General features: G+C 36.7%; 2 pseudogenes across 2 annotated transcripts; both read left to right on the forward strand.

Annotated features, from left to right (window-relative positions):
• Positions 1-1,678: 1,678 nt before the first annotated feature.
• On the forward strand, positions 1,679-2,252 carry AT5G29805 (annotated as a pseudogene; the record flags this gene model as incomplete). Its single annotated transcript has 1 exon — positions 1,679-2,252.
• Positions 2,253-12,403: 10,151 nt separating this feature from the next.
• On the forward strand, positions 12,404-14,662 carry AT5G29890 (annotated as a pseudogene; the record flags this gene model as incomplete). Its single annotated transcript has 1 exon — positions 12,404-14,662.
• Positions 14,663-14,992: the final 330 nt, after the last annotated feature.

Genomic DNA, 14,992 nt, shown 5'->3' on the forward strand with positions numbered 1-14,992 from the left:
TAGGTATGGTATCTAGAATGTTGGGTAAGCTTGCGGAGAAGTACGTGTTAGTTAGGATTTGATTAGAACTGCTAAGCATATGGATTTGATTAGAATGATCTAGGCAATAGACTAGAGAATGTTGTGAGTTCCTTTGTTTTTCAAACCTCTTCCACGGGTTCGGCTTTTGTGTTTTACTTGAGAGCAAGCAAAAGCTAAGTTTGGGTGAGTTGATATAAACCTATCTTTTACTGCTTTTAGCTAAGATTTAGGTATTAGTTTTAGAGTTTATTTGTTATTTCTAAAGTCTTTTCTACTCCTTTTCAGGTTATTACATGTTTGGGATTCATTTGGAGATAATGGAGCATTCTAGAGGAAAGAAGAGAATATATGTTGTTGAAGAAATCCGGAGACTAAAAACCGCGTAGGTGTCGAACGACATCACCCCTGGTGTCGAGCGACACCAATACCTGACGGCAATTTGAAGACGTAACTTATTGATGTTTTGAAGATTTCCAAATTCTGCCTAAAACTTTCTCCTATTTATAATCAAGGCCCAATACGTTTTTAAGACATATATATATATAGCTTTTAGCCACTTCAAAAACCAATATAAAAAACTTTGATCTCGATAAAACTACACGTACTTTCAGATTTGTTCTAAAACCTACGCCTCCAATTGAATCGTTCAGTTAACCGATAATTATACATCCGGTTTGATTTACCCCGAATTTAACCAAAATTAATCCGATTTTGACTCTATTTTAACCCAATTTTGACTCTATTTTAACCCAATTTTGACCTAAAAATGTAAATAAATTGTGTTTTTTAGAAGAAAAAGTATTTTTATTGATTTTTATTTGTAATAAACAATTAAAAATAATAAACTATAACTTATTTTTAGCGAAACTTAATATGACAAAATATAGCCCAAATTCTATTTTGAGCTATATTTTGTTATAAATTTTTGATAATTTACAAACATATAAATTTTCCTTTTGGCAATCAAATTTTTTTAATAAATTTAAAGCTATGTCTTTTTATGAAACAAAATATTCATTTTTCTGGCAATCATTTGACCTTTGAAATTTATATATAATGAAATTCAATATAAGCCAAATTCATATATATATATATATATATATATGTATTTATATATCCATAAATACCACAATAAAAGTATATATTATGGTATTTATAAATTTATTTTTCTTTACAGATTCTATTTTCTTTTTATATATTCAACAGAAGTTATATATGTATATATATATATATTATGGTGTATATATATTCGGTATATGTTTTTATTACCAAAATATATACTAAAATTATATTATAGAAAACATTTAATTATATAATTTTGTGTGGTATATTTTGTTATATTATTATTTGGTAAAATTTATTTATTTATTATTTTTAAGTTTTAATAAAAAAATAATAAAAAAAAAGTTTTGTTTTAGAGAAAATATTTTTTGGGTCAAAATTGGGTTAAAATAGAGTCAAAATCGAATTTCTGGAAAAGTCAAACCGGAGGAATTTCAATCGGTTGTTTGATCGGTTCAATTGGAACCGTAGTTTTAAGAACAAATCCGAAAGTACATGTAGGTTTATCAAGTTTAAAGTTTTTTTTGGTGGTTTTTCAAGTGCCAAAAAGTTTGGGGTGGAAAGCTGAGATTATAACTAGTATAGGGCTGAAACTTCAGGCAACCTGTCTTCATTTGAAGCATGCTTGGAGAACCTTTGCAAGGTTCTGGCTAGATGTGAAGAGAAGAATTTGGTTCTTAATTGGGAGAAGTGTCATTTCATGGTAGGTATAGTTCTTGGTCACAAAGTTTCAGCTGCTGGTATTGAGGTTGATAAAGCCAAGATAGAGGTTATGACAAATTTACATGCACAAAATATCGTGAAATCTGTGAAGAGATTTCTTGGACATGTTGGATTTTACAGGAGGTTTGTCAAGGATTTCAGTAAGATTGTCGGGCCACTAACAGCTTTGCTTCGTAAGGATGTGAAGTTTGACTTCAATTCTGAGTTTCATGCTGCTTTTAATCAGATTAAGTAAGCCTTAGTGAGTGCTCCAATAGTTCAAGCTACGGACTGGAATTTATCTTTTGTGATGATGCAAGCGATTCTGCAGTTGGAGCTGTTTTGAGACAGAGGAAAGGCAATAAACTTCACGTCATCCACTATGCTAGTAGAACACTTGATGATGCACAACGAATTATGCGACAACAGAGAAAGAATTGTTAGCTGTGGTTTTTGCTTTTGAGAAGTGATATAACCCTATTTTTACTACTTTTAGCTATGATATAGGTATAAAGAAAGTAAAGATGTATTTTCTCCCAAGCACATTTCTCGAGAGACCACCTTCGCAATTGGTTTCCGGCACCGGTAGACCCCTTGCTCATCGGCGCTGGGATCTCTCTCTCTTTAATCGATCTTCTCTCACGCTTCTTCCCTTATGGTTCTATCTCTTGCTTTGGTTTTCTTTTCACTCCTTTCAGAAACTCTCCCTAATATCCAAACTCTTGTCCGGCGACGAACCTGAACTCTTATCTCCATTGGCCGTCAGATCCCTTAGCTCTCACCCTTTCGCGATTCTCGCAGATCGAGTCACTCACCGTTCCGCCTCGCAAGCTGCTTCTCCATCCTCCTCGCAAGCTGCTTCTCCATCCTCCTCGTCATGGAATTCTTTATCAAGTGTTCTACTCGGTTGTGGCGGAACCAGAGGCTCGAGTTGTCGCTGGAACCGATGAATCTTAGTTCGGCGGAACAATCAACCAAAGTAGACGTTTTATCTTGTTCAGCAGCAGCTACAACTCGGTTAGCTTTTGTCACTATTCTTCTGGTTTGGCTTCTTAGCATCATCTCCAATCTGCCGCTGTTGCCATTGAACTACACGAAGAAGGAGCTAAACCTAATGTTGCTTTGTCTCTCTCTTAATGGGCCTAGCCCAAGAAGTTTCTTCTTTCCCTGAAGCCCAAGACGAATCCTATCTCAGCCCAAGTTTAAACTAATGGGCTTAAGCCCTTATTCTTTTTGGTCCTGGTTTGATCTCTCATTTCTCTTGCTTAGTCTAATGCTAGAACTATTCTACTCGTTCACGGAAGGCAATGGACACCTTTTTGTTTCAATAGCAATGGTTTTAGCTTGGTCTTGTCATTATCATTCTCGAAACCTACTAGATAGATTTTTTCGATTGATTTTTGTTGGAAGACTTTTTTCCTCCCAATGCAATACGCCTGTTAGAGTAAATAAGTCCGACATTATGATCCCGCCTCTATGGAGTAGGGATTACTGACGCTTTTTCAACTCTCTTTCCCCATTACCTCTGATTACCAAGCTCTATCACGCGACCATCATTTGTTTGGATAATTTGCAAACTTTTGTTAGTTTGGGAAGTCACGGCATTATGACCCCATCTCCAAGAGGTGGTTACCGTATCTCCTTCAAATTGTTCTACCTTTTAGCATCTCCCGTGGAGCACCTTCTCAAAGGCTCATATGCATTATTTGCAATAGCCGTTTATGACCACAAGTTGGTCGAAGATATCGCGAAGCCCGTCTTCATGGTCGAGCGACACCAATACCTGACGGCATTTCAAAGACGAAATTTATTGATATTTTGAAGATTTCCAAATTCGGCTCAGAACTATCTCCTATTTTTAATCAAGGCCCATCACGTTTTTAAGACATATATATAGTTTTTAGGTCAATGTTTAGACCCTAAGCTTGGAGAGGCTATTCTCCTTTTCTCTTTTGTTTTTGGGAGCCAAAACCTTGTGGAGACTCCCTTTTGAGAAGATCTTTCTAAACTCTATTCTCTTATCGTTTCTTACTTTGATTTCTACTTTATACATGTTTTGTTCTTTCATAATCATGTCTAAGTAGTTCTCTTGGTTGGTTTAGGGATTCTTAGTTAGAGATTTGGATGAATTAGTAGATCGAAAACCCAGTTAAGATAATATATTTAGAATTCTTCATCTTAGATTGTTCTTAATGCTAGTTTTAGAGTAACTAACTAGAACTTGATTTTAGGATAATAGGTTTACCCACCATAGGTATCTATTACTGAAACTATCTTAGATGAGCTTTAAATGCGTGCTAGCGTCGATTACTTAGGTGAACTTATCAAACTTGATTATAATGCTTGCTTAGTTCTAGGGATTTACAAGAGAGTTGAGATCAATACTATTAAGCATAGTGAGTAGCACGGCACACCCCCAGTTACATTATATTAGTGATTTGTGTTTTAGAATAGTTCGATAATATTCATAATTTACTGCTAGATCTACTATTCTGATATTTTTTGAGAATTTTCCTAAACCCGACGCCTTAATAATCTTAATCTACAACCAATCTGTTTATTGCTTTCTTGTCTTTTACTTTTATAATATTTTCTGTTTAGCTTTATTCGAAACTATTAGTTTATTGTATGATCCGAGAACTTTATAGAATTCGATCCCTAAATGCTATAACAACCTCTGTATTTGAGAGAGTAGTCATTAGGGTAATTTGACTCATATCACTGAACTCCCAGAACATCCTCATGTTGTATCCCTCTTTTTTTTTGGTTAAAATTGTATAACTCAATAACTTTTAGACCATGAGGTCAAACTTGGCATGTAATACCTTTTTGGAAAGCCCAAAGAGATCCGTCCGACGAAAGAAGCAGGAAAATGGGTCGAGGTACCATTTTTTTTTACTCCAAATTTTGACGTTTAGGTAATTTTTCTGATTTTCCCGTGATCTGTGCTATATTCAGGGCCCAAAATATTTTGTTCCAACATTGTTTTTAAATATTTTTGATGTATCAAACCTCGTTAAAACTAGGTGGGGTATCTCTATGTAGTGGCTGGGAGCCACGACAAATTGTTCATAGTCTTCAAAAAAGGATAAATACAATTGCACAGCATGAACTAACCGATGCGATTATACCAGCACTAAGGCACCAGATTCCATGAGAACGTCGCACCTAAGCGTGCTTGAACGATAGTAGTATTAGGATGGGTGACCTCCCAGGAAGTCTTTGTGTTGTATCCCTTTTTTTTTGGTTAAGATTATATGATTCTATTACTTGTAGACCATGAAGCAAAACATGACATTTGATACCTTTTTGGAAAGCCCAAAGAGAACCCTCCGACGAAAGAAGCAGGAAAATGGGTCGAGGTATCATTGTTTTTTTTTTACTCCAAATTTTGACTTTTAGGTACTTTTTCTAGTATTTTAATGATCTGTGCTATATTACCAGCCCAAAATTATTTGTGAAGACGTTGTTTTTGAATGTTTTTCATCTATAAAAATTCGTTAAAATTAGATGAGGTATCCCTACGTAGCGGGAGAGACCCACGACGAATTGTTCCTAAAGTCTTCAAAAAAGGATAAATACGATTGCATTGCATGAACTAACGGATGCGATCATACCAGCATTAATGCACCATGTCCCAGGAGAACTCTGTAGCTAAGCGTGCTTGGGCGAGAGTAGTACTTAGGTGGGTGACCTCCTGGGAAGTCCTCGTGTTGCATCCCTCTTTGTTTTTTTTTTGTTAAAGCTGTATGACTTTATAACTTTATGACCATGAGGCCAAACTTGCCGTGTGATACCCCTCCAACGAAAGAATCAAGACAATGGGTCGAGGTATCATTGTTTTTTTTAACTCCAAATTTTGACCTTTCGGTATTTTTCGGGTCTTTGCATTATCTGTGTTATATTACAGGCCCAAAATATTTTATTTAGACATTGTGTTTGAATTTTTTTCATGTGTTCAAGCTCGTTAAGACTAGATGGGGTATACCAACGTAGCGGATGGGACCTACGGCGAATGGTTCCTAGAATTTTCCAAAAAAGATAAATACGATTGCATTGCATGAATTAACGGATGCGATCATACCAGCATTAATGCACCGGATCCCATTAGAACTCCGCAGCTAAGCGTGCTTGGCTGAGAGTAGTACTAGGATGGGTGACTCCTATGAAGTCCTCGTGCAGCTTCCCTCTTTTTTTTTTTTTGGTTAAAACTATATGAATCTATAACTTTTAGACCATGAGGCCAAACATGACATGTGATAACTTTTTGGAAAGCCCAATGAGAGCCATCCAATATAAGAAGCAAGACAATGGGTAAGAGTACCATTCTCTTTTTTTTACCCCGAATTTTGACCTTTAGGTACTCTTTTTAGGTCTTTCCATGACCTTTACTATATTAGGGGCCCAAAATTATTTGTTCGAAAATTTTTTAAAAATATTTTTCAGGTATCAAAGCTCGTCAAAACTAGATGGGGTATCCTTACGTAGCGGGTGGAACCCACGGTGAATGGTTTGTAGAGTCTTCAAAAAAGAATAAATATTATTGTATTGAATGAACTAACGGATGCGATCATACTAGCACTAATGCACCAGATCCCATAAAAACTTCGCAGCTAAGCATTCTTGGGGGAGAGTAGTACTAGGATGGGTGACCTCCTAGAAAGTCCTCGTGTTGCATCCCTCTTTTCTTTTCTTTTTGATTAAAACTTTGAGACTTTATAACCTTTAGACCATGAGGCCAAACTTGCCATGTGATACCGTTTGGAAAGCTCAAAGAGATCCTTCCAACCAAAGAAGCAGGACAATGGGTCAAGGTACATCTATTTTTTTTTTTCTCCAAATTTTGACCTTTAGGTACTGTTTGGGGTGTGTCCGTGATCTGTGGTATATTACGAGCCCATCAGAACTCCGCAGCTAAGTGTTCTTGGGCGAGAGTATTACTAGGATGGGTGACCTCTCAGGAAGTCCTCGTGTTGCATCCCTCATTTTTTTTTCCGGTTAACACGATATGACTCTATATCGTTTAGACCATGAGGCCAAACTTGGCATGTGATACCCTTTTGCAAACCCCAAAGAGATCCCTCCGATGAAAGAAGCAGGCCAATGGGTCGAGGTACCATTGTTCTTTTTTTTACTCCAAATTTGTACCTTTAGGTACTTTTTTGGGTCTGTCCGTGATCTGTGGTATATTACCCGCCCTAAATTATTTGTTCGGATATTGTTTTTGAATATTTTTCATGTATCAAAACTCGTTAAAACTAGTTGGGGTATCCATATATAGCGGCGGAACTCACGGCGAATGGATCCGAAAGTCTTCAAAAAAGGATAAATATGATTTTATTGCATGAACTAACGGATGTGATCATAGCAGCACTAATGCACCAGATCCCATCAGAACTGCGCAGCTAAGCGTGCTTGGGCAAGAGTAGTACTAGGATGGGTGTCCTCCAAAGAACGCCTCGTGTTGCATCCCTCTTTTTTTTTTTGGAAAAAATTGTATGACTCTATAACTTTAAGACCATGAGGCCAAACTTGGCATAAGATACATTTTTGGAAAGGCCAAAGAGAGCCCTCCGACAAAAGAAGCAGGACAATGGGTCGAAGTATCATTGTTTTTTTTTACTTAAAATTTTGACTTTTAGGTACTTTTTGGGTGTTTCCGTGATTTGTACTATATTACAGGCCCAAAATATTTTGTTCGGACATTGTTTTTGAAAAAGTTTCATGTATCAAAGCAAATTAAAACTAGATGGGGTATCCCTACGTAGCTTGTGGGAGCCACTGCAAATGGTTCCCATAGTCTTCAAAAAATGATTAATAGATTGCATTGCATTAACTAACAGATGCGATCATACCATCACTAACGGATGCGATCACACCATCACTAATGCACCAGATTCCATGAGAACTTCACAGCTAACCGTGCTTGGGTGGGATTAGTAGTAGGATGTGTGACCTCCCGGGAAGTCCTTGTGTTGCTTCCCTCTTTTTTTCTTTTTGGTTAAAACTGTATGACTTTATAACTTTTAGACCATGAGGCCAAACTTGGCATCTGATACCTTTTCGGAAAGCCCAATGAGAGCCATCCTACAAAAGAAGAAGGACAATGGGTATGAGTACCATTCATTTTTTCTCCAAATTTTGACCTTTAGGTACTTTTTAAGGTCTTTCCATGATCAATGCTATATTACGGGCCAAAATTATTTGATCAAACATTGTTTTCGAATAATTTTCTTGTATCAAAGCTCGTTAAAACTAGATGGATATCCCTACATAGCGGATGGGACCCACGGTGAACGGTTCCAAGAGTCTTCAAAGAAGGATAAATACGATTGCATTGTATGAACTAATGGATGCGATCATACCAGCACTAATGCACCTAATCCTATCAGAACTACGTAGCTAAGCGTGCTTTTGTGAGAGTAGTACTAGGATAAGTGACCTCCCTGGAAGTCCTCGTCTTGCATTGCTCTTTTATTTTTACTAGATGAGTACCCGCACCACGTGCGGGCTTTCACTTTATATTTCGTAATCTAAAAGTATTTAAATATGAAATTTAGGTTAGTTTTTTAATAGGCAAGAAGACAGAATTCCTATTTGATACTAAGCTCCATAAATCATCATTTTTTTTTTGCATTTTGCATTTAAATTCCTAACAAAATATTTTCTTAGTAAACATTATTTTCAGAATTGTTTTCATTTGTATCAACCTTAAACCAAAAAAAAAAAGACAATATGCGAAGAAGATCGGAGTACCCGCTCTGAAATTCATGGTGGTAGTATTTAAGTAGGAAAATTAAGCATTGATAATCGGGTTGTCGTTTCGTTTAAATAAAAAGGGTTATTAAGTTATAGTAAATAGGCAAATAGAACCAAACCTTGATAAGCCTTATTAATTTTTTGAAACATAAATGTAAAATAATTTTCTTCTTTTAATTTTCATTGTTGCCACTTTTGCAAAAACAAAACAAAATAATACGAATTTCATAACTGAAAAACTCTATAACTGAGGATTTGAGTCCAAGAATTTAATATATTATATAGAAAAAGAACAACCTATGGAAACTATTAGCTAATCCACTATAAAATTATTTAATCATATTTTGACTTAAAATGATAAAATTTAGGGGAAAATATCCAAGAGTATGAGAATCAATTAAATAATTTAATTTAAGAAAAAGACATACAAAATAAGAGAAAATTATTTTTGATACAATTAATTATGTAAACTTTTATAAAATATACAAATAAATAATAAATTACCATAAACCATTAACTTACCTTAATTATTAAGTGGACATGTAGCAAAAGCTAAGTGATGATGTGTCATTCATATAAAGAGAGTTTGCCAACTTTCATATATATGATTTTTGTGGTTAAAATTGTATGACTCTATAACTTTAAGACCATGAGGCCAAACTTGGCATGTGATACATTTTCGCAACGCCCAAAGGGAGCCCTCCGACTAAATAAGGAACAATGGGTTGAGGTACATTTTTTTTTCTTACTCCAAATTTTGACCTTTAGGTGCTTTTTCGGGTCTGTCTGTGATCTGTGCTATATTACAAGTCCAAAATTATTTGTTTGGACATTCTTTTTGAATAATTTTCATATTTCAAAGCTCGTGAAAACTAGATGGGGTATCCCTACATTGCAGATGGGACCCACGCTGAATGGTTCCAAGAGTCTTCAAAGAAGGATAAACACGATTGCATTTTATGAACTAATGGATGTGATCATACCAGCACTTATGCATCAGATCCTATCTGAACTGCACAACTAAGCGTGCTTTGGCGAGAGTGGTACTTGAGACCATGAGGCCAAACTTGGCATGAGGCCCTCTTTTTTTTTCTTTTGGTTAATTTATGACTCTATATCTTTTAGACCATGAGACCAAACTTGGCATGTAATACTTTTTGGAAAGACTAGGGCGAACCCTCCAACGAAAGAAGCTGGAAAATGGGTCGAGGTACCATTCTTTTTTTTTTACTCCAAATTTTGACTTTTAGGTAATTTTTCGGATTTTTCTATGATCTATGCTATATTACCGGCCCAAAATATTTTGTTTTAATATTTTTTCTGAATATCTTTCTTGTATCACAACTCGTTAAAATTAGATCGGGTATCTTTATGTAGCGGGTGGGACCAACTGCAAATGGTTCATAGAGTCTTCAAAAAAGGATAAATACGATTGCATTGCATGAACCAACATATGCGATCAAAACGTCGCATCAGAAAGTCGCAGCTAAGCGTGCTTAAACGAGAGTTCTACTAGGATGGGTGACTTCTCGGGAAGTCCTCATGTTGCATCCTTTTTCTTTTATTTGGTTAAGATTATATGACTCTATTACTTTGACACCATGAGGCCAAACTTTGCATGTAATACGTTTTCGGAAAGCCCAAAGAAAGCCCTCCGATAAAAGAATCAAAAAAATGGGTTGAGCTACCATTGTTGTTAATTTTACTCCAACTTCTTAATTTTACGTAATTTTTGGGTCTTTCCGTAATATGTGGTATATTACGGGCCCAACATTATTTATTCAGACATTAATTTTTAAGTTTTTCATGTATCAAAATTCGTTAAAATTAGATGGGGTATCCCTACATAGCGGGAGAGACCCACTTCGAATGGTTCCTAGAGTCTTCAAAAAAGAATAAATACAATTGCATTGCATGAACTAACAGATGCGATCATACCAGCACTAATGCACCGAGTCCCTTTAGAACTTCGCAGCTAATTTTGCTTGTGTAAGTTTAGTCCTAGGATGGGTGACTTCCCGGGAAGTCCTCGTTTTGCATCCCTTTTGTTTTGGCTAAAACTGTGTGACTCTATAATTTTTAGACCATGAGGCCAAACTTGGCATGTGATACCTTATCAGAAATCACAAAGAGAACTGTCTAACGAAAGAAGCAAGACAATGGGTCAAGGTACCATTGCTTTTTTACTCCAAATTTTGACCTTTACGTACTTTTTCGGGTCTTTCCTTGATCTATGTTGAATTAAGGGCCCAAAATTGATTGTTCGGACATTGTTTTTGAATATTTTTCATGTTTCAAAGCTCCTTAAAACTAGATGGGGTATCCCTACATAGCGGGTGAAACCCACAGCAAATGGTTCCAAGAGTCTTCAAAAATGATAAATATGATTGCATTGCATGAACTAATGGATGCGATCATACTAGCACTAATGCATCGGATCCCATCAAAACTACGCAGCTAAGCGTGCTTGGACGAGAGTAATACTAGGATGGGTAACCACCAGTGAAATCCTCGTGTTACATCACATTTTTTGTTTTTTGGTTAAGACTTTATGACTTTATAACTTTTAGACCATGATGCCAAACTTGGCGTGTGATACCTTTTCGGAAAGCCCAAAGAGAGTCCTCTGACGAAAGAAGCAGGATAGTAGGTAAGAGTACCATTGTTTTTTTTTACTCCAAGTTTTGACCTTTAGGTACGTTTCGGGTCTTTTCCGTTATCTGTGCTATATTACGGGTCCAAAACTATTTGTTTAGACATTGTTTTTGAACATTTTCATGTATCAAAGCTCGTTAAAACTAGATGGGGTATCCCTATGTAGCGGGTGAGACCCACGGCGAATGGTTTCTATAGTTTTAAAAAAAGGATAAATATGATTGAATTGCATGAACCAATGGATACAATCATACAATCACTATTGCACCGGATCCCATTAGAACTCCGCAACAAAGCGTTCTTGGGTGAAAGTAGTACTAGAATGGGTGACCTACCGGGAAGTCCTCGTGTTGCATTCCTCAATTTTATTTTATTTTTTGTTTAAACTGTATGACTCTAAAACGTTTAAACCATGAGGCCAAACTTGTCTTGTGATACCTCTTCGGAAAGTCGAAAGGGAGCCCTCCGACGAAAGAAGCAGTACAATTGGTTGAGGTACATTGTTTTTTTTACTCCAAATGTTAACCTTTAAGTACTTTTGGGGTCTGATCTGTGATCTGTGCAATATTATGGGTCAAAACTTATTTGTTCAGACATTGTTTTTGAATAATGTTCATGTATCAAAGATCGTTAAAACTACTAGAGTTTTCAAAAAAGGATCAATATGATTGCATTGCATGAACTAACGAATACGATCATACTATCCATCAGAACTCTGCATCTAAGAGTTCTTGGGCGAGAGTAGTACTAATATGGATGACCTCTCGGGAAGTCGTCCTGTTCCATTCCTCTTTGTTTTTTTTTGGTTAAAACTTTATGACTATAACTTTTAGATGATGAGGCCAAACTTGGCATGTGATACCTGTTGAGAAAGCCCAAAGGGAGCCTCCAACAAAAGCAGCAGGACAATGGGTCGAGGTACATTTTTTAGTTTTACTCCAAATTTTACCCTATAGGTTTTCTCGGGTGTTTCCTTGATCTATGCTATATTACGGGCCCAAAATGTTTTGTTCGCACATTGTTTTTGAATATTTTTCATATATCAAAGCTCGTTAAAACTAGATGGGGTATCCCTAGGTAGCGGATTGGACCGACGGTGAATGGTTCCTAGAGTCTTCAAAAAGGATAAATACGATTGCATTGCATGAACTAACAGATACAATCATTCCAGCACTACGGGACCGAATCCCATCAGAACTCTATAATGACGAGAGTAGTACTAGGAGGTGACCTCCCGGGAAGTCCTCGTGTTGCATTTAACTTTTTTTTGGATCCAGAACCAACCGATTGGATGGATCCAATCAAACTTTATATAGCTGATGGAGAAGTACCAGCAGATCGGTGGGAGGCTTGACATCTAAGGACAAAAGTCGCGAACTACATCCTTCATGAGGGTGAACACAAAGGAAGCTATAGTTATCATGAAGGAAACACATGACAGAGATGTTGGAAATCATTCTGGTGGACGTGCTTTGGCACTCAAGATTAAGAAAGAAGGTCATTATTGGCCAACTATGCTAGCCGACTGTGAAGCATATGAGGTAAATTGCGAACCATGTCAGCGGCATGGTTAGATGAAATATATGTCGCCCAAAATGTTTAGTGATGTGACAGCGTTGTACCTTTTTATGCAATGGGCCATGGACATCGTTGGACCATTGCCCCCTTCACGTTCAAAGAAATACTTGCTGGTGCTAACTGATTACTTTACTAAGTGGGTCGAAGCGGAGGCCTACCACGAATTGAAATCCCTGCAGGTTGTCGCGTTTATATGGAAAATATCATATGTCGACACGGTCTTCCCTATGAGATCTTAACGGATAACAGATCGGTTCGTCTCGCTTATCATAAGGCAGTTCCTCACCAAGTGGAATATACGCCTTAGCAATTCAACGCCGAGGTATCTGATATATCCCTATTTTCACTGATTTTATCTAGGTCTTAGGGTTAGGATTTTGAGTCTTTATGTTATTTCTCGAGTCTTTTTAGTGTCTTTTCAGGTATCCTATGCATTGGGACAACAATGGAGATGAGGAGACATTTTGGAGCAAAAACTAAGAAAAAGGAAGCTAAGGAAGATTTTCAGTTCCAGATTAAGAGGAGTGTCGATCGACACACTACTAGTCTCGATCGACACACTACTAGTCTCGATCGACACTAGTTTCAGCCCAGCAAAGTCCCAGATGCTTTCAAGTTTACAGAAGAGGAAATTTGCCCCAGAAGACTTCTCTATTTACATTATTAGTCCTTAGATGTTTTATAGGGTTTATATACATTGTTTAAACCTAAGTTTTGTTTATCAAGTTTTTATCAAGCTTTTTGCAAACCCTGTTTAAGAGAGACATAACCTATTCATCGATTGTTGTCAGAGATTGATTCAGTTCCTAATACAATGAAGAGATCCCTTCTTTCCCTTAATCTGTTTGTTGTGTTTATGCTTTCATACTCAATAATGTTGTTTGCTTTAATCAATATGTCTGAGTAATCTGCTTGTTAGGAATAGGGTTTCTCATTAGGGATTCATATGATTTAGTAGATTGCCCCCTTGCTAGGTTATCTATAGGATTCTTCATCTTTAATTATGCTTAATGCTAGATCTAGAGTAATTAACTAGATCTTGAATCCAGACAATAGATATGCCCGCCATAGGTATCTGTAGTTGGATCTATTATTTGATGAGGCTGGTTTATAGGTGTGTAATAAGAATCGGCCTATCTACTAAGGTGAACAATCGAACTCTTTAAGAATGCATTTTTAGGTTGATAATTTCTCGGCTTCTCCGGTTATTCTTAGCTATAGAAATAGGGAGTTTCGCGGAACGCCACCGGTTATTCCATAATTAGAGTTTGAGTTTAAGAATGGTTCGATAACACCCTAGCTTTCACTAGATCTACTAACCAATAGTTTCCTAAGAATAACCTGTTCCTAGCTCTTTATTTAATCGTTTACAACCAAATCAACTTGCTGTTTTCTTACTTTGTTCTCTACTATTTCATTCATCACCTACCAGCTTAATCTTGACATTGAACTCATTATTTGAACAAAAGAACTTCGTGAATTCGATCCTTAAATACTGCAATTGATCTCTTATTTGAGAGAGTAGTTCTAGGGTAATTTGAACCTTATCAGTGACCTCAAGGAAACGGACCAACGGAAGCCACGAATAAAATAATCATAGCGAAAACCAAGAAAAGACTCGGGCCAAAGAAGGGAAATTGGGCAAACAAATTGGATGGTATACAATCAAAACGTCAAAGAACGCCGCTTCAATGTGGGCGATTTCATCCTTCCCGAAGTCTTCAGTAACACAAAAGAGAAGAATGCCGGAAAACTCGGAGCTCGTTGGGAAGGGCCTCACATGATCTCGAAGGTGGTTCATCCTACGGTCTACCTAATCATGACTATGAAGCTCGAGGAAGTGCAAAACCCGTGGAACGTAGTCCACCTAAAGAAGTATTATTACTAGCCTCTAGTTTACTTTTGCAATAAAAGAAAAAGAAAAAAAAAAAGATCGGTACTCTGATCTCCTATTATGTAACTTGAACTATGAAAGGCTTGATCCCTTTAAGGGTGATAAGTAGGTTTTTACGCCTACTTATGTGCTGAAGTGTGATGTGTTCAGTTCAATTCCCCTTAAACACTAACATGTCGATGCAGCTATAGGGGGTGTCAATCCAATCCACTGTTATTGCTAGCAATCAAGATGTGTACAGAAGCAACTAAGTCAAGCCAGATTATAGAGATGGTTGGTTTCTAGTAACAATCTTAGGTCAGGATTCAAACAACAAAAATA

Source organism: Arabidopsis thaliana, chromosome 5, assembly GCF_000001735.4.
Source record: "Arabidopsis thaliana chromosome 5, partial sequence".
In the NCBI taxonomy this organism is placed as follows: Eukaryota; Viridiplantae; Streptophyta; class Magnoliopsida; order Brassicales; family Brassicaceae; genus Arabidopsis; species Arabidopsis thaliana.